This window comes from Mustela erminea, chromosome 12 (assembly GCF_009829155.1).
Source record: "Mustela erminea isolate mMusErm1 chromosome 12, mMusErm1.Pri, whole genome shotgun sequence".
NCBI classification, from domain to species: domain Eukaryota; kingdom Metazoa; phylum Chordata; class Mammalia; order Carnivora; family Mustelidae; genus Mustela; species Mustela erminea.
The window spans coordinates 46,007,774-46,034,932 of NC_045625.1; positions in this window are offsets into that span (position 1 = coordinate 46,007,774).

Here is a 27,159-nt window from a genome sequence, read left to right on the forward strand (position 1 = left end):
TTACCTTTGTTATGATAAGTATATTAGGATTGGATAATTCTATAAATATTACTAGAAAAATAGTGTAGCTTGGGAAGATACATTAAAAGCTTTAAACATGGTACATTTATTTAAAACCAGGATTTCACTTTTACTAAAAAGTGGGACTAATGAAGGATGCTTGTTTTTGATAGTAAAAATATTGACCATAGTCAGGTTTTAAAAATAAGGAACAGTTCAATAGATTAGGCTTATTCATCTTATGTAGCATGAAATAATATGCAGCAACTAAAATCAATATGCTAGACTTATTTTATTGATGTGAAAAGACTCTTCCAAAATATTGACACAGGCATGTTTCAAAATACTGTTTGCAAAATGATTTTTTTCAGTGTGTCTAAATATGCATAGAAAAAAGGCGAAAGCTGTATCTGATTGATCGTGGTAGTTTCTCTGGGTGGTGGGTTTAAATGTGACTTTGAATTTCCCTTTTATATTTGTATTTTATAATTCACCTGACATAACTTATATGGTATCAAATAAAGATGGAATATAAACAAAACAAAACAACAAATAACATTATCCCAAACTTTAAGCTTCCTGAGGACAGGGAACTCTCAACTCTTGTCATCTTCTCTGGGGCATGACTGATGATAAAAGAGGGCTCAAAACCCACATGTTGAATGAGGTGAACTGAACTAACTTAGATCGTAGCCCTCCTGATACAAGATAAGCTGAAAAAGAGGGATGTTTCCATGGATTTTTTTTTAAAAACAAAAATGTAAAATAGACCATTGACCATCAATCATGTTTGGCCCACATGGTTCCCTGAATTCCCTGGTCCTTATGACATTTGGAAAGGACGAAGGAAGAAGGAAATGCATGAAGAATAGAGGACATTTTTACGACAAGTAGTATGTGTGGGTCCATAGGAAAAGCTGTAATAAACAGATTTATTGAGGTATAATTGATACACAAAAAATCTATCGTACAAGTTGCTGAGTTGGGGCACATGTTTACCCACGATACCATCACCACAATGAAGGTGATGAACATATCCTTCACCTCCAGACGCTTGCATATATCTCTTAGAAATTTTTTAAATACAAGCAAGGTCGTTTTATAGAATTAATTTGTGGGGGTTTGAGTGGATCCTTACAAGTTCCCATCGATACTACATTTTTAAACACTGCATTTGAAATGGGAGGGTAATATTAAATATCAATCCAAATGTACGGTCTTTCAAGTCATACATGCATGTTTTTCAAAGTTTCCTTTTCCTTTTAGATCTTAGTATCAAAGAACTGGAAAATTTTTTAGAGAGTTCCTGCCCTCAGGTAGGATTATGTTAAATCTCTCCTGACAGAAATAAACCTAACTTCGATTCCCAAATGGTTTTAGTCCCGCAAGTGAATTATGCTGTTCTCATGCTCATCACTGATGAATTTCATTCTGAGCGTTTCTGATTCCTTTTCCTTATAGCCTCCTATGGTGCACTTTCAAATCCTGACCCAAACCTCTTGATCAAATTATGGTGTCAAAGTCATTGATGACAGCTCTAAGTATTTTGAGCCCAAGCCTAACCCTGTAACATACTATATGTACAATTCTCTCCTTTCTCCTATGACCAAGATTTACCTCGCCCTGATCCTAAACATATTTGAATAGCAGTAGAAATAGAAGAACATATAATAATTTAACCAGTATGTAATACATTCTCCTATTTTTAATCCTTTAACCTTGATACAGATCTTTGAAGTGCTAGTTGCTCTGTAACTCCTCTGCCTTTGGGGTAATCCAGAACATGGGGAAATACTTGGAGGGAACCATATCTGGAGGAATCTAGTATCTGATAATCCTGAGAGTTAATTTGGACCACTGACCCATGTGTAAAATAAAAATCTCTATGGGACATCTTAGCTTCTTGTTTGAATTATTTTAAACTTAGAGATTTGTGGATGTGGCAGCTTCCCTATGGAGGCCTCCTCTCCCGGTGATGGCAGAGTTACAAGAAGTATAGCTCAACGTTTTTATCCTCCGCTAGTCTCATGTTTTATAATATCCCATTAACCAAGCCAATCACATAGCTGTGCCGCAGTCAAGGGGTAGAGACATGCATGGGAGGGGAGGAAATGAACAATTTTGAATAATTGAATCTTTCACCATCTGTTCTTTTTTTCATAAATATGAGTACTTTCAAATGCTAAATTTTAGTCACCCCCTTCAATACTTCCCAAACTCTTGGCTAATCATGGTGTCAGGGTCACCAGGAATTCATGGTCCAGATGTGGCACCCTTTGATCTGAAAAAACATGAACTAAGAAAAAAGGTGATCTGCCTCACATACATCCAATATCCCGTGGTGAAAAAGGGGCAGGGGAGACCCAAGAAACAGCACCACTTGGAAAATGGAAAAGAGGAAGACAAAGTAACCCACTGATGACATTTCTGATAGCCCTCTAAGCCAAACTGGTCAGAGCCCTTTCCCCAGGATATAAGAAATATTGCTTGTTTAGTGCCTAATTTCATTTCTTGAAAGTAGCTTCCATGTCTGTTATTGTCCACGGCCCTTTAAGGCTCTGACTTCTGAAGCTGTTTTCTATTGTCTTCAATTATTTCTGAAGAGAGCATTGTAGATTATGCCCTCTTTGTGGCTAGGCAACTTTCTTGACTATAGAAAGTCATAGACTGAGAGGTCTTTACATTTCAGTCTTAACCATATTTAGTCTATGTTGGCAGTGTTTTATAAACATGGTTTTCTCAAGATTTATTTTTTATTTTTTATTTCTTTTCAGTGTAACAGTATTCATTGTTTTTGCACCACACCCGGTGCTCCGTGCAATCCGTGCCCTCCCTAATACCCACCACCTGGTTCCCCCAACCTTCCACCCCCACCCCCGCCTCTTCAGAACCCTCAGGTTGTTTTTCAGAGTCCACAGTCTCTCATGGTTCTCCTCCCCTTCCAATTTCCCTCAACTCCCTTCTCCTCTCCATCTCCCCTTATCCTCCATGCTATTTGTTATGCTCCACAAATAAGTAAAACCGTATGATAATTGACTCTCTCTGCTTGACTTATTTCACTCAGCATAATCTCTTCCAGTCCCATCCATGTTGCTACAAAAGAATTTTATAATTTTTTATGTTATTTAATTTCAGTGACTCGTACAATTCCATTTTAAGACAAATGTCTCCTACATTCCATTATGTATATATGTTAGACATGTGAGGGTTCTGTGAGACTGCACCCTAAATCATTCTAGATGTTCTTCTGTCTAGTGAAAGAATTAACAAGGCTCCAATCTAATACCATCATAAATCTTAGCAAAGGGTCCCACTTTGAAGGTATGTCTGGAAGCTCCTGGATTTGGTAAGGTTGTGTTATAAAGCCTATGCTTTTTATTTGGTTGAAAATAGTTAAATTATCAACACTGCAGTTTATGAGTTTCAGTATCCTCCCTAAAATGGGTTTGCAAAGTATCCAATTCTTTTTGTAGCCTATCTCTTTCTTGTGGTACCTTATCAGATGTACTAGCAGCAACTACCTCATCCTTTAAAAAATTCCCATTGATTCCTCCTTCCAGTTCTTCCAGTTCATTATGCCTATATTTTGCAGGCAAGGGTTTTACCAGATGTTGCCAGTATATAATACAGGTCACTATTTTTCTAGCCTCATGTGACAGCTTTATCATCATTTTTTTTTCCTGGCCTCCTAGAGCAGTTCATTCACAGGCCAATGTCATATTGCAAAACTAATATCACATGTTTTAGGAATCTGTTGTCTGTTCTTCTCCAACAAGCCAACCACAACATTCAGCTCCTTAACATAGCAATTACTTATTTTTGCTTATTTTTCTGTAAGTTGGCTGGGAGTCTGCTGAGTTAGACTGGGCTGAGTTGGGCCGCTCTGGGTCAAACTCTGAATCCTGATGTCCGGCTGGCCTTGATCTCACAACACTAGTTGGGTTGAGGTCCATTCTGTATTTGTTCAGTTTTCTGCTCATGCTGATGTGGCAGCAGCAACACAGAGAGGTTTTCTTAGTGTGTTGGTAGAGGCGCAAAGAAGTAAGTCCAGCCACATAATAACATTTCAAGTCTCAGCTTGTACCCTGTTGGCTAATATACTATTGGCCAAAACAAGTCTGAAGGCAAAAGCGAACATACTCTGCTGTGGAGGTAGGGAAGGGAAGTGGTGAATATTGGGGAATGAACGTCTGCAAAATAGGAGTGTTCTGCTGGCTGCCAGTATATCCATCTTGACCGTGTCCTCATGGACTGGGGAGATAGTGAGTAAGGGACCATTGGTTCCCCTGTGAGACAAACCTGGAGGACTTCATTTTCCACTTAGTTTCTGTATACCCCCATTCTGTCAAGGGTGGATGATTTGAGTTTGCTGGCATCTGTGTTAGCTCATACACTGTGTTTCACATCCCGCGAATGATTTGGATATTCTTTTCTCCACAGTGTACAATTACTCTGATAAATGGCCCAGTCCTCTGGGAAATAAATGGAGTAATCATTATGGTGACTTATAGTGGCTTTGCAAGATCTTTCTCCAAGTGGTTTTACCCTCCCTTTCAGTTGATGATCTTTGGGTCAAAAACAGGCTCAAGTTTGAAAATTGAGCCAATGGATCATGATTCTCTATTGCTAGACTTACAGCATCTGCTTTCTGCCCACCCACTTTGGATCTTTATCTGTTATGTCTATGAAATAATACCTGCATTGGTTTCCCAGCTCTCTCACTTCTAGGAACACTGTGGTCATCACCATTACCTAGATCCCTGTGGATCATAACTTCTAGTTGCTATTCTGTACTTTTGGGGGGTTCATTATGGTAACTGACACCCATCTGCCTTCTGACAGTTAAACATTATAGTCCCACCTCTATTATTCCGTAGTCTTATCACACTCCAAAAGCATCCCTTATGTTCAAATATCAATAAACATTCCCTATTAGCTTGTTATTCTGTCTCCAATGGTCCAGTACCTCCAGATCCATTGCCGAGCACATTCTCCAAGTTCCTGCCAAATATGTTATCCAGGTCCTGCAGCTCTGTTCATAGTAATCTCTTTCCTCTCACAGAAGAGATTGTACTTCCACAATTAGCCCATGTATTAACTATATGTATTTGTCTAGACCAAGAAGAGATGTGAGGAGGTTAAAAGATCTTGAGGAAGGTAAGCATCATCTTGTTGGCCATCTGCTTCAGTGAGGTCTTTGCATGGGTACAGACAAGTGGAGGCTATAATCCTCTAGCAAGGAGTAGGTTGTAGGCCACTTCTACTAGTCTGGCAAATTCATGGGAAGCTGAATTTTCTGGGTTTGTAAGTGCATCCTTTCAGATGACCCCTTTTCTGACATCAGAGTATGAATTCTCTATGGGGATCCTGCTTCATGTATAGGTGTGCTGGTGGTGTGATTTCAGCCCACTTTGTAATTGTAGTACTCTCATAACCAGGGCCTACTTCTGATTTTCAGCATCCTCTACCATCAGTCATAGGAGATATAATGCTTAAACACTTTCATAGAGGTCTTCTGGCTTACATATGGTGCCTAAAGTAATGGCTGGCTGATGTGATCCAGCTATTCTTATTTTAGCCCTTTGATTCACTTAATAATCAACCAACTACATAGACATTAATAAATACTATTGACCCTGCATCTGAAATGCAGGCATTATTGCAAAAGCAAGTGCATTCACTTCTACTTTTCCACCCAATCCATCACAAGTGAGAATCTCAGGAACTATTATGCTGTAACAATCCATGGTTTATCACCACCCTACTCATACCAGCATCAGTATCCTTATTGCCAACCAGAGAGTTGTCAAATTCCAGAATTCTACCCTGAAGTTCCGCTTTCTAGGACAACTTCTTACTTTAGATTTCTTTCAGAATCAGATCAGATCCCGAGACAATGAGTTGAGTGCTAGTCATTTGTTTTGGATGCAATTCCAGAAGACTTCAGTAGGGAGCAGGGAAATGAGCTGAGCAGGGGAGAACAGCTGGTAAAATGTGCATTATCAAACAAGTTTCCATAGTAGGCTTCTGGCCCTAAATCACACTGGTGAACTCTGGACCCCTTGTCAAACACATGCCTCAGGTTCATCCTACTCCATGGGTGAGAAAGCCATGGTACTAAGAAGTCAGTTCCTGTCCATCATTGGTGGAAGGTCTAACCAAGAGGACAAACTTGGTATTTCTGGGTTGCTGGGTGTATGGGAAAATTTAGTTCCAACCCCAGAAGACCCTTAAGCAAAAAGATGTAAATGATGGCAGCTGGAATTTGGATGGATTGGACTGAAAGAGACAAAGGAAATATGAGCCAAGCACTGGTGGTATTTGCTCTAACCTCTAATGCAGGTATGGCTTTAAGCCAATATCCCTCACTGAATTCTTGTAATTGCCTCCTATCTGGTGTTCCAGCTTTCCCTCTTATCTCTCTTCAAAATAATCTCAGCACAACAGTGAGAAGGATACTGATGAGTCTCAAGTCAGATGTGTCTTCCCCCTACTCAGAACCCCTGTTGGCTTCCTGTCTTACACAAGGTAAAGCAAAATCTTGTCATAAGTTTGGAGGTTTCACAAGATCAGCCCCAACCTGACTTCCTCGCAACAGGTCTCCTTGCTCTTTACGTGTAAAAAGCAGGCACCCTCTTCGGCTTTTGTAGGTGTTACGCTCTCTGCCTGGAAAGCCCTTCCCCCAGGTAGTGGTCTGATTCCTACCCTTGCGTCTCTCTGATCCTGACCCTCACATCCTCTTCAGTGGTTCTGTGACCTCATAACCACCTTCTCAATCCCTGTTTCTCTCTCCTCTGCTTTTATTCCCCATCCTTATCACAATGTAACATTCTCTATATTTTCTTATTAATTTTGTTTATTCTCTGTCCTCCCTCTATGATGCACACTTATTAGATCAGCAATTTTGTTAATTTACTTCGGTATCTCTGACACATGACAAAGACTTGATAAATATTTGGAGAATGATTGAGAGAAGAAGTTTTAGAACCTAGTGAGAGAAACTGACCCAGAGTTTATCTTTTAATTTCTTTTTTTTTTTTTTTTTTTTTTTTTTTTTTTTAATTTTATTTATTTATTTGACAGAGAGAGATCACAAGTAGACAGAGAGGCAGGCAGAGAGAGAGAGAGAGGGAAGCAGGCTCCCCGCTGAGCAGAGAGCCCGATGCGGGCCTTGATCCCAGGACCCTGAGATCATGACCTGAGCCGAAGGCAGCGGCTTAACCCACTGAGCCACCCAGGCGCCCGGGTATCTTTTAATTTCTTAAGAGGTAATTTTTCCAAGGATATTTTAAAGCCTGATTGAGGGAAAGAATTTTTTCTTTTAATAATAGGCATAGTATATTCAAAATCATAATGTATTCAAATTTGTAACATTAATGCCTGTATGGTCCAGTTAAATTGCCAGACTACATGAATGTGATATTTGTTAGTAGCATATACTTTGAAAGCTAGAACTTTTAAAATTTTTCCATGGATCCTTCTGTGTACTAGAAGCTTACTAACAATTTTCTAAATTAAAAGAATTTGAGGGTGATCTCTTTGGTATATCTATTTTTCCATTTTTATATAAGCTTGATTATTCTAACTAGAATTAATTTTTATTTTCATATAATGCATCTTTTGTAATTATTTTTGACATCGCATTAAGCTTCTGAATCAAATTCACAAATGCCAATTTGCTTATGATTAGCGTATATTTATTTTATTCCACATATTTCTCATTCTTCCTCTTATAACTTAGTGTTTTTGTGTTTTTCAAAACAACTCCTACCTGTTGTAAAAGACAAACAATATGGAAATGTATAAAATAAGAAGTAATCATTGCTAATTGCTTAGTATATATGTTTATATGTTTAGTTTATATAATTTCCTGTCAGACATATACAAACATGTGCTGTTGTTCTTATATTTTCACATAGGCATGTGTATCATGATGGACATAGTACTATTTTATTTAATTACCTCTTTATTTATAAGCATTTAATGTGAGATCTATTCTCTTAATACATCTTAAAGTGCACAATATTGTATTGTTAACCAGAGGCACAGTGGTATACTACAGATCTCTAGAACTTATTCACCTTGTAAAACTGAAACTTTAGTATTATATATTTTATTTATTTTTTTTTTTCTTAAAGATTTTATTTATTTATTTGACAGAGAGAGATCACAAGTAGGCAGAGAGGCAGGCAGAGAGAGAGAGAGGGAAGCAGGCTCTCTGCTGAGCAGGTAGCCCGATGCGGGACTCAATCCCAGGACCCTGAGATCATGACCTGAGCCGAAGGCAGCGGCTTAACCCACTGAGCCACCCAGGCGCCCTAGTATTATATATTTTAAAAGTATAATAAATATCACATTGAAGAGATTCAAAGTCCCTTTTATTTCGAGTATTACCAGATCTGGATACCATTTTGCATTTCACAGATACTGATTTTTATTTGCATATGATTTTGTATATAAAATATTAAGCTATGGCTGTTTCTATTCCAGGATGAGTCCTAAATAGTGGGTATGTTGAAGGCCATTGGGATAACTCTGAAAAAAATAAGTTGTCCTCTAGTATTTGAAATCTGACAGCTATGAAAATCATGAAAACCAAAGAGAGATAGGGTATAAAGTGTAAAGAAATCCGAACCTCTCTTTAACAAGTGTCTATAAGATGAGTGAGAAGAAGGAACTTATAAATAATATAGCCACAAGCAGTCATCCTGTCTTTTCTTTCATAAAGATAAATGTCATCATAGATCAGTGTTCTGCCTCTATTTTATACGTTCAATGTATATTTTTTTCCTCCTCTATTCTTTGGGGCTGAAATTGCTTTAGAGAGTAGTTAGAAAAAATTGAAAGTGTTTTGGAATGTGTAGCAATAAAAGGTTCAGACTGCAGTGAAACCTTTAATAACTTGTGAATTATGTCATCTGTGAAATAACAATAGATGACAAACTCAGCTGTGAGCAGAATAAAAGCACCCTTTTCTTAAATAGAGAAAAAAGTGAGTTTCCCTCTAGAGTTATGATCAGCTTTAGATTTTCAGTGTTCTTTGAGCAAAGTTTTAACACACCATGAAGTCTATCTTAGATACAATAAAGATATTATCTTCAATGGAATCTGGGTTTGAAGTACCAGCTTCTAAAGTGTTAAACCTACTCAGGTGGTCTCACTTTGGGAAGGGATCCAGTCTGTGTGTACCTGGTTGTCTTACTAAGGGACTGATCACCTCTACTCTGTGTAGACTAGATTTTCTGATAAAGCAGTTTCTTGTCGGAAATTCACCATGTATTATGACTGCTACTGCCCACTTGATATTTTAATTATTTCCTCTTGCATGACTAATAAACATCTCAAACTTGAAATCTCCAAAACAGATCTCTTTATACCCCATGTCACCTTGACAGCAGAATTCAGTGGACATGTAACTTTGTTTTCCGAAATGTTTCCCTTTGTGTTGCATATGCCATTAAACTTCTAAAAGTCATACACTTCTAAAAGTCAAATCTTTGCAAAAGATTCTCATCTTTTTCTTTTAGATTTTAATTATCAGAAATTCTTAGTGCTTCAAGAAATCTGTTTCATTGGTTTTTATTCTGTGTTCAGTCTGGCAGTCAGATTGCATGTATCTGGTAGTAATACCCAGAGAATGAACTGTCTCAGTGAAATTTCAGGGTAGAAGCAATCCAATGGTATCATGTAGTTTAGTAAAAAATTAAACCACTGTATAGCAGAATTCAGTATTCTGTTTGTTAAACATTCATCACTAACTTGTGTGACTTTGATTTTTCTGGAAATCTCAGTTCAAATAATCTCTTCTCTGTTTTGACTCCGCTTTATTTTCTCCTTGGGAAAAATGACACATTTTCTTGTTTCTCCCATGAAACATAAGAGTTTATAGTATGTGATTTATACAGCTTCTTTCCTACAATCTCATGATTAATTTCCCAAATTCAGCATTTTCTTCCACCTACCTTCAAGCAGTCACCCATAAGATCTTAAAGAATTGTCCCTAAAAAGTTATATTATTTAGAAAATAGAGAAAACACATTCCTAATCCTAATCAAATTGATATAACTACATTTTTGCATGTTCCCTTCTTGTTTTTTTATATGAATCTATTTAAATATTATCACATTTGTATCCTGAGTTTTCACTTGGCAATATTTAATGCGCATTATTCTATATTCTTTTTAATGATCATTTAAAATTTTATTAACTTCCTTTTGACTTAGCATTATCTAATAAGCCTGAACTTTACAATAATGACTTTCAATATCTTAATTCCTGTTTAATATTCCATATAGTAGATACGCTGTAATTTAAGGAACCATTTCCCTGATGCTTGTCATTTAGATTTCTACCAGTTTCCCCCATTATAAGTCATGCTCCAGTGAATAGCTTTTAATATCTAAAGAGACAGACAAGACATAGGGAGAATGACAATGTGGTAAAGTGTTAACATTTGGATAACTTGGGTGAAGGATACACAGGAATTCTTTGAACTATTTATACAACGCCCCTGTAACTCTAAAATTCTCTCAAAATAATTTAAAAGAGTACATTTGAATAAGTGGAATTATTAGATCAAATTTTATACATGTTTTGAAAGCTTTCTTTTTATATTGTCATTTTATACCAAAATGCGGTACAGCAGTACGTGAGTATCTGTTTCATTGCTCAATTAGCAAGTGATCTATGAATAATCCATGGAGAGAAGAGATTTCTTCTCTTTGCTAAATTCATCAGCAAGTTCTCCCTTGGAGATGGAAGACTGTGGAAATGTGGAAAGCGTGGAGGTAAGGGAGAGAGAAGAGAAATGCTGAGCATAGAGAAATATCCATGTCACAAATTTTTTCTGGTTGTCTTTGGAAGTACACAGCAGCACAAGAGTGGAAATGACAATAGGTTGTTGGCTGTTTTTGTCTGTTTTTTGCCTCGTGGGTGAATTTCTATCTGGCATCTATGTTCTGTGGATAACTCCATATTGATGGTACAGTTTGTTAACATCGGTATTTGCAAAGTCATAGAATCAAATAGTTTAAAGCTGGAATGAAGCTCAGAGTTTCCCCAACACCAATCCTGCAATTTTACAGGTAAAACTAAAGAAACCCAGGATTCAAAAGAATGATTAAATGACAAAATTAATCAAAGCCAGAGCCATTTTTACAACAAAGTTGTCTTTTTTAATATTCCTGGTTTTTTTTTTCATTAATGTCATAATCTTATTACGTCTATAGAATGAAGGTGGATTCTACCATTTTCATGTAAAACTGACTGCCAGTTACTTGGATGTTCTTTTACTTTTTGGAAGTTCTTAGACATCTTTAAATCAGTGGATGACCCAAAGGATCCAAGATTCTTAAGACAAATATGTAAAAGTATTGGCCAGTGTGCATCATGAACAAAGATTATGTTTTTATTATTATTATTTTTTTAAGAACAATGCAATTACATCAGAAAGATTTTTTTTAAAGACTTTATTTATTTATTTGTCAGAGATAGACACAGTGAAAGAGGGATACAAGCCGGCGGGGTGGGAGAGGGAGAAGCAGGCTCCCCACTGAGCAGGGAGCCCGATGGGGGGCTCTTTCCCAGGACCCCAGGATCATGACCTGAGTCAAAGGCAACCACTTAATGACTGAGCCACCCTACATCAGAAATATTTACAATTGAAGAGCTTCATCAGAATTACCCTAATGAGGGGCACCTGGGTGGCTTATTCATTTAAGTGACAAACTCTTGATTTTGGCTCAGGACATGATCTCAGGATCAGTCATGAGATCGAGCCCCCTCTCCACACCAGTGTAGAGCCTGGTTGGGATTCTTTCTCTTCCTTCCGTCTGCCCCCTCCCTCTCTATGAATGAATGAATGAATGAATGAATGAATGGAAAGAAAAAGAATTACCCTGTTAATTTTTCAGCAAATATATATTGATTGCCTATTGTGGGTCACTTGTTCTTCTAGATGCTAGGGATTAAGGATACAACATTGAATAAACAAAATCTAGCTTTCATGGAACTTACACCTCATTAAGAAATTTACATTCAAGTACATATAGTTCAAAGTGAACTAGATAGGTTGCTCTTTTTAATTTTTTTTTTTTTTTTAGGAGGCAGCAGAGGGACAGGGAGAGAGAGAATCTTAAGCAAGCTCTATGCCCAGTGCAGAGCCTAGTGCAGAGCCTGATGCAGAGTTCAGTCTCACAACCCTGAGATCATGATCTGAGCCAAAATTAAGAGTTCATTGCTTAACTGGCTGAGCCACCCAAGTGCCCCGAGATAAATTGCTCTTCTATGTAATTGAAATTAATTGTGAAGATAATTTCCATAACCTTAATCCTGAGGAAAAATTATATATCTCTAGGGATCACAGTGCTCGGGATCACCATTTGTAAAAATAAAAGCATGGGAGGGAGAGATAGAAATATCTTTTTGTGGCAGCCTGTTGTGCATTTTATAACTTTAAGTTTACTAGTTCAGCACTAGAGAAGTGTAATTTATTCATTAACTCATTCCTTTTTAGAATTCTTAATTTCCCCTTCCATTAGATGTTAGGAAAGTGGCTCACTGTCTCCTAGCCCAACTGAGGAGGACATTTCCATTTGAGATTCTTTGGGTGACTGAATGCTTAACCCAGCCAGATTTACATCTTTGCTTAATGCCACCAAATTTGTAGTCATATATTTTTCACTGGGTGGTGGAGCCTACCCACTGTTTTGCTATTACAAACAAACGTGGCAACTGGCATTTTCATGCTCACGTGTAGAAGTACATTCTTACAGGAAGGATTCTGACTTGAAAGGTTGTAAATCATTTATTTAATAGACATTGTCAAAATGTCCTCCACAGCATTTGTGCCAATTTGCATCCTGACCAAGAGTATATCAAAGCACTCATTTCTCCACAAGCTTGCTGATACTGCTTGTGCCAAAACATTTTCCTTGTAATTAAAAGTGTTTCTCTAATATTGTTTCGCTTTTTATTTAAGCAATTACAGGTAAGGATAAATGTCTTTCACTTGATAGTTGACGGAATCTAGATTTTATACTTCTGGACAGTTGAGTAGATTCTGAAAAAAAATAGCTTATGAATTTGGAGGCTGCATTTTGACTTCTTTCAGCAGAAGAAACATTGTCAAATTTAAAAAAAAAACACAAAGTTATTCAATGTTAGGAATACCTTCAGCATATCTCTCCTCTTTGACAGAAATCCTTATCTTGGATATGTGGATATTTCTGTTGACTTTGGTTTCATAGAAGTGTGTAGGTGTTTTCTTTCCATGAATAAGAATGAGATGAGTTCATTTAAAAGTATTGAGAGAAAGACAGTGTCTTCTGTACACAAAACCAGTTTTTTAATTTTCTTGGTACCTTATGCTGAATCAATGCAGAGCCTATGGAACAATGTGCATAACTTCTCCCCTTGGGATTTCCTAGAGGTGATTATTTTCTGAGAGAATTATATTCCACTTGGCACATACCTTATTGGTGGGGAGAGGGGGTTAGAATTCTTTTGACTTTCTGTGAGATAGCTGTCTTAACTTTTGTAAAAATTGAAGCTCATGTACAAGGGATGACCTCTGTTTAATTCTACAACGTGCTATTTTAGGGGCAGACAGCTAGCTACCTAGGAGTGAGCTAAAAGGCACAGGATACAGATGTCATATGGATTAAATTGCAAATCTTTTAACAAAATAACAATTCCAATAGAATATGGTTCAGCACGTCATCCTTAAAGATTAACATTGATGTCTACAATGTACTGATTATATTTCATGTCTCATTATTTATGGATTTTATGAATTAGTATGAACAATATGTTGCATTATTCATTAGCTTTGGATGGCAACTGTTTATAAAGGCTGCTTTTCAATAAAATTTAATGGGATTCATGTCAAAATTCAGTGACAGGAACTATTAAGATTAAAGGTAGCATTTTGATTGACAGCTAGAAATCAAATTCAAGAATCTCATATTTTTTTTAAAAAAAACTCTCCAATAAAGTACCCACTCTGATATTTTGAGATGTTGTGTGGATGTCATAGCATTTTGTTGTAATGTCAGCGATAGGAGAGGAAAACATATTTCTTTTGAACTAGGTGGTTTTCAGGATCTTTACTGTGTTTACCTAATTAATACCTTTATTTTCTCTTTCTTCTGCTCAAAGCTCTCTGTTTAATGTCCTTTTTTTTTTTCCTGATTAGCAGGAGCTGTCAAACTCTACGCATTACCTGATATTCTTTTCTTTGAAAAAAGCAACATTGGAGAAAACGTAATATTTATAGAGTGCTTACAATAGGCAGTACAGTATATGATACAACAGTGTGCTTAGCACTTAACTCATGTTGTAGATGGCCTTGGGAAGCATAGGTCCCTTGTCAGTGGTGCCATAATTGAACAGTGGAGTCATGGTTTGAACTTGTGACTTTTGGACTTTAAAAGATAGGCTCTTAACACTATACTGTGTCACTCCAGTCAGACTAGTGAGTGGGACAAGAAGACAGTTGCCACTATTTGAACTGATGAATGCAGCTGTCTAAACTTACTGCGTCTTGTAGTGAATTTCAGGAACTATGGCTTTGCAAGTGGGGCAGAGAATCAGCCATTTGCTCTTCTATTATGCCTCTGTGTGATGATAGTTTTGGAATTTTTCCACAAAATAAAAGGGAACTTGCATTTTTTGAGGTTCTTACACAATGCTCATGCTCTTTTTGTCCACATGTAATCCTCATTTTAAATCTATGAAGTCAGGATGGAGGAACTGAGGCTCGTCAGCTTGCCCAGTGGAGTCAGGTGGTCTGTGAGCCACTCTGAAATTCAGAGGTTTCCATAATGCCTGTGGATGATGCGAGGTGAGCAAAAATACCACCTTTTCATCCTATAGATGCAAACATTACAAAAGGAGGTAACGGTTTGTATACTTGCCCCAAATCTAAAAGACATCTATTTCCTATTTTTGAAGGCATTTTAACTTAAGTTCTCACATGGGGAAAATGTGGCATTTTTCTGGCACCTGAAGATTTTAGGAAATCCAGAAGTGATGACTGTGCCTTTTCCCACCAGAATGGACCTACTTTTCAGAACCAAATGTCATTATTTTGCCAGTGGGAGATTTGGGGAAATGTTTCATGTAACAGAATAGTCCATTTTGACACATGTCTCTGTTATTCCATTTCAGATATGCCTCAGATCAAACATATTCTTGAGACACTCTCTCTTAAATAAAAGCCCTTTGTAGGATATCCAAAGAAGAATTTGATGTCCTGTTTCCCTAAAACTAATACCAAGGAGACATTCCATTCTGCTTAGAATATGTGTTCATGAGCTGAAGTGGGCTGACAGCAGGTCTGAACATTAACCATATTAAGAATTACCAAGAACTATAATCAAAGAAATTTAAAATTCTCAGGTGATTAGAGTTTGAGCTTAATTTAGTTTTATGAATTTAAAACTAGAGATATTTGGAGATTAATTTTTATGACCTTGTCATTCACATTAAAATAATTAAACAATTCCGTTTCAATACTGTAGGCTTGAAGATGAGAATCATGACCTTTCCAGCAGTTAAGTAAAACCTGGCTTAGCTGATTTGGGTTAGTTTGGTGGAAGAACAAGCTGAGGCCCTTTCCCAGCACCCTCCCCCACTCCCACCATTTCTCTTCTAGAAAAGGGAGCTTCCATTGTTGTATAGCTGCCTAAGTTCCCCTGCCCCCTGGTTCTTATAAATACATGAGATTTTCGAAGGGCAGGGCCCTCAACAGTAAGTCATCCAGCCCAGCTGGGCTCATCTTAGCATATATCTCTATGGACTAATGAGGAATTGGGGCTGTAGTGTTCTCTGCTGTTCCTCTGTAAGCTTTTACCCTATAAACATTATTTAATATTTATACTATGTAGCGTGTGTATCCATACTCCCTTTTCACAACACTCCTGTACCATTTAAAACAAAACTAATGGTGAATAAATCTTTGTTAGTTTTATATTTGATCACTCTGGATGAGAATTCTTTGAGGCTGAACAGTTTAAAGCATATAGTCTGTTATCATCCATTCTCATCTAAGCATTTTGTTTTCTGCTGATTTACACCTGATAATCCCCCACATGTGAACCCAGTCTACTCAGCGATCAGCTTCATCGAAATCAAACCAAAATTCAGGAGAAAATGTTGTATTCATTGGGATTATTCAGCATGAATCTTCTAGTCAGAAAGAAACCTCTTTCAGTGAGTAAAGGGAATCCCACAAGGAAATGAAAATAGGCCATTTCACACCAGTGCGTTTCCGTCTTTCTCTTCCTTTGCTTCACTCTCCTTGTCTTTCTTCCTCTCCCTCCTGTGACTCCTCTCTCCTTGACTCCTCTTTCTCCAGTGACGACGCCAGCCAGTAAAGTACAAATGTACAATAAAAATTACTTCCTAAAATCAATGTAATAAAAGCATCTTGTCAATGATATACATCCTATGATGTGATAAAATGTATTTCTTATTTGTAAATTCATTTAACTATCCTTAGTGACTATCATTTCTCCTTTCCAAGACAAATATTTGATTTTCCAGAAAATTCAATATTTGGAGTTCTTATATAATTCCATGCTGATTTGTTAAGGGAGATGTAGAAAATACACAATTTATAATAGGAAGAAAGTCTGTATCTTCTTTCATTTAATTTTAAAGGAATCCCAAATGATTTTTTTCTCTCACCTTTTTAAATACCTCAATATCATACTGGGGCAAACAAAACAAAACAAAACAAAAAAACCACAACCCATGAAACACAGAACCATAATTTGAAATTAATGAACAAACATGGTATACTCATCTGTTATCTTTTTATTATTTTTATTATGTTCAAAATATCAAATATCTGCTATTTATTACCAGTATTATTTACTACCATATAGTAATGGTTTAATCAGTGAAACAAGGTTTTAAATGTTAATAACATCAGTTCTGGAGGGAAAGAAGGCCTATCATACACTGTTGGTGAAACTGGAACCCGACAAAACCTATTCTCAAGTGAAATCTGGCAATATTTACCAAATCTGAAATATATTTGAAATTTAAAGCGCATCAAAATGTAAATACACTGATGTTGGATATGTCATTTGCAAGTATCTTTTCCCATCCAGTAGGTTGCCTTTGTTGTTTTGTTTATGGTTTCCTTTGCTGTGCAATAGCTTTTTATTGTGATGTAGTCCCAACAGGTTATTCTTGCTTTTGTTTCCCTTGCCTTAGGAGACATATCTAGAAAAATGTTGCTATAGCTGATGTCAAAAAAAAAAAAAAAACTGCCTCTGCCCTGGGATCTTTATGGTTTTAGGTCTCACATTTAGGTCTTTAATTCATTTTGAACTTATTTTTTGTTTATGGTATAAGAAAGTGGTTCAGTTTCATTCTTTTGCAGGTAGCTGTCCCATTTTCCTAACACCATTTAATAGACTGTTTTTTTTCCCCAAAGGATATTCTTGCCACCTTTGTCATAGATTAATTGATCATATAGGCATGGGTTTAATAGCCAAAATATATAAAGACTTTATACAGCTCAACACCAAAAGACAAACAATCCAATTAAAAGAGGGGCAAAGGACCTGAATGGGTGTTTTTCCAAAGAACACATACAGGTAGCCAACAGTGAAAAGATGCTCACCATCAATAATCATCAGAGAAATGCAAAACAAAACCACAGTGAGGCATCACCTTATCAGAATGGCTAAAATAAAAAAGACAAGAAATAACAAGTGTTGGCAAGGATATGGAGAAAAAGGAACTCTCCTGCATTGTCAGTGAGAATGTAAATTGGTCCAGCCAATGGAAATGGAAAACAGTGGAAATGAAAAACAGGGTGGAGCTTCCTCAAAAAGTTAAAATAGAAATACCATATGATCCAATAATGCCAATACTTGGTATTTACCCAAAGAAAACAAAAATATTAATTCAAGAAAATATATGCTACCCTGTTTATTGCAGGATTGTTTACAATAGCCAAGATATGGAAGCCACCTAAGTGTCCAAAGATAGATGAATGGATAAGAAAGACAAGATACACACACACACACACAGAGGAATATTACACAGCCTTAAGAAGAATGACATCTTGCCATTTATGACAACATGGATGGACCTAGAGGGTGTAAGATAAGTGAAATAAGTCAGACTGAGAAAGACAAATATATGAGTTCATTCACATCTTGGATCTATAACCTAAACAAATGAGTAAACAAACAAAAAGCAGAATCAGACCTATAAATACAGAGAACAAACTGATGGTTGTCAGACGGAAGAGGGTAGGGGGATGGGCAAGGTGGGTGAGGAGAAGTAGAGGTACAGATTTCCTTAAGTCATGGGAATAAATGGTACAGCATAGGCAATATAGTCAATGATATCATAATAGCATTGTATAGTGGCAGATGGCTGCTACACTGGTGAGCACAACATCAGAGATAGAGATGTTGAATCACTAGGTTGTATACCTGAAACTAATGTAATGTTGTGTGTCAACTATACCCCAAATTTTTTTAAAACGTACAAGTACACTGATGTGATTATAGCTCTCTTCATAAGAACAATTAGTCACAATAAGGCACTGTAATTAAGGCTTTGTAACAGACACTGCTGAAGCAAAGATATGTATATGTCGATTGAATAAAAATCTTCAAGATACATGATTAAGTAAAAATTATGGTATAGAAAAGTGAGTACCATACAATCATTTTTTAGGTTTAAAAAATATATATGTAGCTATATTCATGGAAATTGTTTCTGGACTTACAGATAAGTACCTGTTCATAGTGGTTCCTTGGCTCCCTTTGAGAAGAGGGACTCAGGGTGTGGGCTTGTGGAAGGCTTTAATGTTCGTCATACACTTCTCAGAGCATTTATCATATCTAATTATGTCAATGTATAACTTTATTTTTTAAATACAAAGATCTAAATGAAATTATAGATTTCTGGCATTAAAATATACCAATAAATGTAATTTGGAAAATGTTGGCCTCTGTCTAGGATTGGTAAAACCTTGCAATATAAATCTGGAACTAATTCGGCACCCTCTATATAAAAAGGAATCCTGATTTTAAATTAGATGCTCAGGTTTCCTGGAGCGTGTTTTAGAATGACGGATTAGAAATGGATATGCAGGGCGCCTGGGTGGCTCAGTGGGTTAAGCCACTGCCTTCGGCTCAGGTCATGATCTCAGAGTCCTGGGATCGAGTCCCGCATCGGGCTCTCTGCTCAGCAGAGAGCCTGCTTCCCTCTCTCTCTCTCTGCCTGCCTCTCCATCTACTTGTGATTTCTCTCTGTCAAATAAATAAATAAAAATCTTTAAAAGAAATGGATATGCAGAGCTCAGAAAAATTGCTTAGAGACAGGAAAGAAGGAACAATTGCTAATGTGGGTTTGCTCAGGCCCCAGCAACCAGGACAGGTCAACCAGGTGCATGGAATAAGAGCAAGAAGCAATCTTCTGTTGTCCATGTCCTCCTTGGTATGGACACCATGTCCTCATAGTGTCCTCCAGAGCCTCGGCAGACTCCCATGGACTCTTGCCTTGCACAGCCATCAGTGGTCCCTGGGTCCCAGAAAGGTACCCATGATCCCTCTTTTGATGCCCTGGTGCTTACTGTGTGGGGTGTAGATCCAAAGTCTGCACGGGCTGCCCTGGTCCTGGTCAAGTTGTGGCACCAGCTGTCCTCTCCTGTCAGCACCTATACCAGGGATGACGTAGCGCAGTCTTTCACTGTCTGCATTGGGATGGGAGGAAATGCACTTTTTTCTTCTGTTCTGAGTTTTGCTGATCAGAGTCCACCCAATTCAGGTGAGACCACACAATGAAGCACTCAAATCTTTCTTCTCTGCTGACATCATCCCCTTTCTTCTCTCCACACTGAAACCAAGCTTGCAGATCACGAAGCTCTTTACTCTCAACATGAATTATGCTACCTGAGGGGTTAAAGGTGAATGTGAATTCTTGGGGTGTCCACTCTGAAGACTGGCTTTAATGTGCCAGCTTTAATAGGGGCTCTCATGAGATTGACTGTACTTTCCTAGAACTAAAATGGCAGCTATTCTGTCCACGCAAGCAGAACAGAGCGTATCACCTTTCCTATGGCATCAGTGACTGCTTGGATGGGGTAACTGCTTTCTGAGGTCTGAAGCAGAAGCCTATATATCTTAGTATATGTTAACCTGGAATCACTTTTTCCCCTCTCACTAGAGTAGCTAAAAATGCAAGACTTTGGAGTCATGGATCTGAATCCTGGCTTTTTTTGTTGGCTAGCTGCATCATCTAGTGAAAGTAAGTTAGCCAATATATCTGCAGGTCTCCCTTATCTCATATCCAAGAGTTGATGTGAAAAATAAAGCTAGTGACAGTTGTGAACTCCTTAGAACATACTGTGTGACACTTAGTAAGAGTTCCATGAACATGTGGAATGTGGGTGGTTATTACTCTTTCTTAAACCTGATAATGGCACCATGATACACTGGTCATCACAATGGACTTTAGAGCCTACTCTGCCTCTTACTAGTTGTAGGAGTTGAGGTAATTAACCTCTCTGTTCTTCAATCTCTTCCTTGGTAAAGTAGAGATAATACAACCTACGTCACAGTATTGTTGCATTAAATGAGATGTTGTATGTAAACTATCTGGACATAATAAACATTATGTATATAATAAACAACTTGTAATATACTAGATAAAAGTGCATTTTATATAATACATATAATTAATAATTTGTCAGTTTCATACTTTATTTTATGATTAACAATTTTTTTATAGAACTAATTATAGCATAATCAAATAACATAAAACAATAAACATTTTGTAAGTCTTTTTTGTAATAATACTGCTATTATCAAAAATATTAGCATTGGTCTTCGAGGGTTTTTTTTTTTTTTAGATTTTATTTATTTATTTGACAGAGAGAGAGAGCACGCACAAGCAGGCAGAGTGGCAGGCAGAGGGAGGAAGAGAGAAAAGCAGGCTCGCTGCTGAGCAAGGAGCCCTGTGCGGTCCATCCCAGGACCCTGGGATCATGACCTGAGCCGAAGGCAGCGGCTTAACCGACAGCCACCCAGGCATCCTGTGAGGTTTGTTTTAATAATGAATTTTTCATTTCTTTCATTGATATTGGTATTCAGATTTTGTGTTTCATCTTCTGCTGGTAGTGGTATGCTGTATTTTTCAATAAATTTGTCATTTCACCTAAACTATTGATTTTTTGCAATAAAATTTGTTAAAAATATTCTTAGTATCATTTTAAATCTGTAAGATCTGAAGTGATCATCTCTCTTTTATTACTGATATTGGTGAATTATGTTCTCTATTAATCAATTTAGAAAGGAATTTATCAATTTTGTTGATCTTTCAGAGAAACAAATTTCAATGTATTACTTTTTTTCTGTTTTTTATATTTTGAACAATTTTCATCCCTTCTCTTTATTTTCTATTTACTTTGCTCATATTTGCTCGTATTTTTCAAGCTTCCAAAGTTGAAACTGTAGGCAGTTGATATTATACCACACTTCTTTTGGGTTTAAAGCTCTTTTTTCTCAGAGCACTACTTTATCTGCATCTGAGAAATTTTGATAGGTTTTCATTCATTTGGAAAGATTTTCTAATTTCTCTTAAGATTTCTTATTTGACTTTATGGATTATTTAAAAGTGAATTATTTAATTTCCAAATATTTGGGGTTATTTTGAATATATTAATTTTTTCAACGAAGTTCTACTGCATTGGGGTCATAGAACATATTTTGTATGATTTGTGTTTTTAAAATTTGTGTATCACTCTTTCTTTTTTTTTTTTTTTAAAGATTTTTTCTTTATTTATCTGACAGAGATCACAAGTAGGCAGAGAGGCAGGCAGAGAGAGAGGAGGAAGCAGGCTACCTGCAGAGCAGAAAGCCCGATGTGGGGCTCGATCCCAGGACCCTGGGATCATGATCTGAGCCGAAGGTAGAGGCTTAACCCACTGAGCCACCCAGGTGCCCCTGTGTATCACTCTTTCAATTCCTTTAACACATTGTTTATTTTATTTTTGTTTTTGAACACATTGTTTACCATGGTGAATATACCACGTGTCCTTGAAAAGTGTGTATGTCTGCAAATGTTAGGGATAGTGTTCTATAGTTGTAATAAGGTCAAGGTTGTTGATGGTGTACAAATTTTTCTCTAGTCCACCAATTACTGAAAGAGGGATCATCAATAATTTTTTTAAAGATTTTTTAAAAATTTATTTATTTGACAGACAAATAAATTAGAGAGGCAGAGAGGTAGACAGGGTGGGGGGTGGGGGGAAGCAAGCTCCCTGCTGAGCAGAGAGCTCGACGTGGGACTCGATCCCAGGACCCTGAGATCATGACCTGAGCCGAAGGCAGAGGCTTTAACCCACTGAGCCACCCAGGTGCCCCTCATCAATATTTTTAAGCTCAGTTTTACTTTATGTAATTGAAATGTTGAGCTGGATAACACATAAAGACACTGACGATCTTGCTGAGCTAAAAGTTTTTCAATAGAACTTAATTTTGCATATGTTTCAGGTCATTTTCCCCTCTATGACTATATTCTCTTTCACAGTAAGTTAGGCATTTTTAGATTACTTACATTTGCTATAGTATCATCTGTCCTAGGGAAAAATGAAAATTTTGCAAAATTATGAGTATATTTCTATTATCCTCTTGTCATTTTAGAGCTGTTATTTATCTTAAGAAAAGATGTACGACCCAGGATGAAATAAACATCACATTTTTGAATGCAGTAATAGTATCCTGAACAGTTCTTTGTAAATATACTTTAAAGACCAGACCATTTCTTCAAAGAGTTTGTATGAAAAAGAGACAATTGTGGTAAAAATATTAACTAGTCTGTCAGTAGTCAAGATTTGACAAACTGAAACTGAAAAGTTAAAATCATTTGACAATCTTGATTGGGTGCCCTGTAATTCTTCTTTTGGTAGGTGTCATTCAGATTTTGGGGGAATATTTTTTATAGCTGCACTCTTCTTTCTAACTCTTACTCTTAGCAATTTTCTTCAGTAACTGTATCATATTTTCTCTTGATGTTCAGAGTTACATTGAATATTTCAAGGACTCGATATAAATTCTTTCCTCATGACTTGCCTGTTAGGTCCGTCTTCTCTCAGATACTGGCGCACTAAACTGGAATTGTAGTTATGATCGCTGAGAATGTTCCGCTCCACTTACAGTGTCCTACCCCAGAAAATTCTGCTAGGCTCTTCTTTCACTGGCACTGTTCGTAATGTGAACGAGGAATGGATACTTAATGTAAGAGTGGTCTATGCTTTTAGACTGACTAGTACCCATGTTGCTTAGCAGGGATGAATACTAATGCTACAGTAAAGGAGATGATCACTTTCTGGAATCTGGAAATAGAGAATGTAGGGACAGTGGGCCAATTTGAGATAAGAGAGAGAGAACACATGAAGATCATGAGATAAAAGCAGAGTTGCTGGTCCCCAGAGTTACCTTGATTCTTGTTTATTCATTCAATATGCAAATATTCACAGGGACTCTCTTCTGTTCCAGGGACTGTTCTAAATGCTGGGAATGTGGCAGTAAAAGTGAAAGCTTTCTTGTTCTAGTTCAGTTCCATTCCAAGTATATGCAGATATTGGCCTCCCTATTATTGAGATTGGGCTTTCTTTACTAAAATTCAAAAAAGCTTAACAGATACACTAGGAAAATGATAATGTTATAGTAACACTTTGTAGCAGTACATTTATAAGGTAATACTCTTTTATCACCAGGTGTTACTTGAGAAAAGTGAAGAGATTAAAAAGTACTTTATTTCATATAGTTTTAGGTTTTATCAACAGTTTTGTATACTGTTATTTATTTCTAAAGATTTTATTTATTTATTTGATAGAGATAGCTAGATTATAAGCAGGGGGAGAGGCAGAGGGAAAGGGAAAAGCAGAATCCCGACTGAGCAGGGAGCCAGACACCGGCCTGGATCTCAGGACCCTGGGATCATGACCTGAGCAGATGCTTAACCGACTGAGCCACCCATCCCTACTAAGTCATTTTAAACCAAGGTTCATATCTACATTGAGTTTCTTCATGCAGTGATTACATGGGGTATAAAGTTAAGAAACAAAGCCTCTAAAATTAGTTAATGGAAAATAAAGAGGTAGAGAAAAAAGAAGTGTGATCTGTTAATGCTTATGAACATACATACTTCTTCCAACTAAATTTTAAGTCTGTTTTCCCTATAATAACTTTTTTATAATTCAGACTCAGGTTATTGTTTTCCTTGTCAAACTTTCAATTGATAGAATTGTGAATGTTTTGACTCCAGCTCCAGGGTGACATTAAATGATCATTTTGTAGTTTAGTAATGCGTTCCGACTGAGTGACAAATAATAACACTTTACAGTGTGAGATACTTAAGTGTTTTACATGAATTCGCTCATTTAGTCTTTGTTACAGCACTGTGTGGTAGGCACTCTTATCACACCCACTTTACAGATAAGCTCACTGAAGATCCAAGAAGTTCCATAATCTGCCAAGTTATACTATAAGTCAGCATCAGGGCCGGAATTTACTACTTTTTTATTTTTATTTTTAAAAAATTTTATTTATTTGACAGACACAGCGAGAGATGGAACATAAGCAGAGGGAGTGGGAGAGAGAAAAGCCGGCTCCCCACTGAGCAGGGAGCCTGATGTGGGGCTCTCGATCCCAGGACACTGGGATCATGACCTGAGCTGAAAGCAGATGCTTAACTACTGAGCCACAGGTGCCCCAGGGCTGAAGATTAAACCCAGGACATCTTGCTGTGGACTCCACACTATCAACTACTTTGTTATACTGGCTCTTGTTCCCTTCTGGTTTCCTGATACCGATAACTGAAAGTCCACCTCTATTCTGGGGCCTGCTCTATACCCACTGCTGAGAGTGTTCTCAAGCTTCTATTGTGCCTCTGACCACTTTGATCAGAAAGGAATGTTTTCGCATAGGAAAACGTGATTATTTATGCAAATGTCATGGCTCTTTTTTTTTTTTAAGATTTTATTTATTTATTTGACAGACAGAGATCACAAGTAGGCAGAGAGGCAGGAAGAGAGAGAGGAGGAAGCAGGCTCCCCATGGAGCAGAGAGCCCTATGCGGGGCTCGATCCTAGGATCCTAAATTCATGACCTGAGCTGAAGGCAGAGGCTTTAACCCACTGAGCCACCCAGGTGCCCTGCAAATGTCATGGTTTTAATCATATTCACCTTAGTTAGAACAGAAGAAATATGCTTTAATTATTTTTTCCTGTCTCAAAGACAAGATTATACTAAAAAAAGTAACAGTTAAATTTATAAAATCTAATTAAATTCAACAAGCTAAAAATTCCTTTATCTCAGAATGTTGTCTTCATATACGCTAAATTTCACTTTCCAAATGTTGAGTGAAATGACGTTTCTACACTTCCAATTTCTTTTTCTTTTTCAAGTTTTATTGAGATAGAACTGATATGTGATATACTGCACATATTTAAAATGTGTGATTTGATATGTTTTGACCTATTTATATATCACTGAAACCATCACTACAATCAAGATAATAAACATACTTCACTATCCACAAAAGTCTGTGTTTCTATCACTTCACCCTCAAGTGCCTCCTCACCATCATTTCCCAGGCAACTGATGACCTGCTCTCTATTCTTTATATTAGTTTGCATTTTCCATAATTTTTATTAAATGGACTCATATAATTTTTTTTGTCTGAGTCCTTTATTCAAAATTATTTTGAGATCCATTCATGTTTCTATGTGTATGAATAAATTATTTCTTTTTTTTTTTTCATTTTATTTTACTTCTTTTCGGTGTTCCAACATTCATAGTTTATGTACCACACCCAGTGCTCCATGCAATATGTCCCCTCCTTAATACCCACCACCAGGTAATTTATTCCTTCTTATTGCTGAGTTGTGTTTTGCTGTGTGGATATACCGAGATGTTTATGTGTTTGCCATATATTTATCCATTCCTCTATTATCTGTTGGCCTCTTGATAGGCATCTGGATTGTTCCCAATATTTTAGCTATTACAAATTAAACCGCTATGAACATTAACAACAAGTCTTTTTATGGACATATACTTTATTTTTTGCACTAAAATGTAGGAGTGGCCTGGCTGGATCATTTGGCAGGTATGTGTTTAATTTTTTAAGAAGCTGTCAACCCACTTTCCAAAGTGGTTTTACCACTTTGCATTCCCACCAGCAGTGAATGAAGGTTCCAGTTCCTCCATATCCTCACTAATATTTGATGTGGTTGGTGTTTTTAGTTGTAGCTTTATGATAAGCATGCAGTGGTACCTTCTTAGGGTTCCATGCCCACTCCAAAAGTAAATAAGAGAGTTCATTTTCTAAATAACTAATAAATTTCCATAGAATTCAGGATATAAAAGAGTACACAGAACAAAATTACAAAAGATGCCTGTAGGACATTTATACATTTAAAAAAACGTTTTCTGGGTGGTTCAGTGAGTGGAGCATCCACTGTTGGTTTAGGCTCAGGTTGTGGTCTTGGGATCATGGGGTCGAGGCCTGGATCAGGCTCAGCACTCAGCAAGGAGTCTGCTTGGGATTTTCTCTCTCCTTCTTCCTCTGCCCCTCCCCTCCCCATGCTCACTCTCTCTCAAATAAATAAATCTTTAAAAAAATTTAAAAATATTTTATTTTTCTTCGGAACTAGTTCTAGGGAATTGGAATGTTTATTTTTTAAAAATAATTTTTTGAACGTTAAATAGATCACATATTCACTTGGAGTACAAGTATTATACAAATCAACCATTTTACTTGACTGTGTTCCCTGGTGAAGACCAAACCAACCAAAACAAAACAAAAACTATCCATAAAATTAGTGGCAAATTAGAACTAAAGTCCAAGTTTCTTAACTTCTTAACTAGTGTTGTGCTACTTTTCATATATCAGCATATTGTACAAATTATTTTGGATTTAATACCCAGTTAGGAAATTCTGAGTGCATAATGTCTAAAGAGTGATAAAAATTGCTTATGTGTATCTACACAACATGCAGCAGAGAAAAACAATCATTCACTTGAGCTTGAAACCTGTATTTGTAGGATTGGAGTGCAATCTCTTTATCTGCTAGATAAAGCAAGGCAGTGAGAAGGTACTTTAGGAAGAATTATGGAAAAT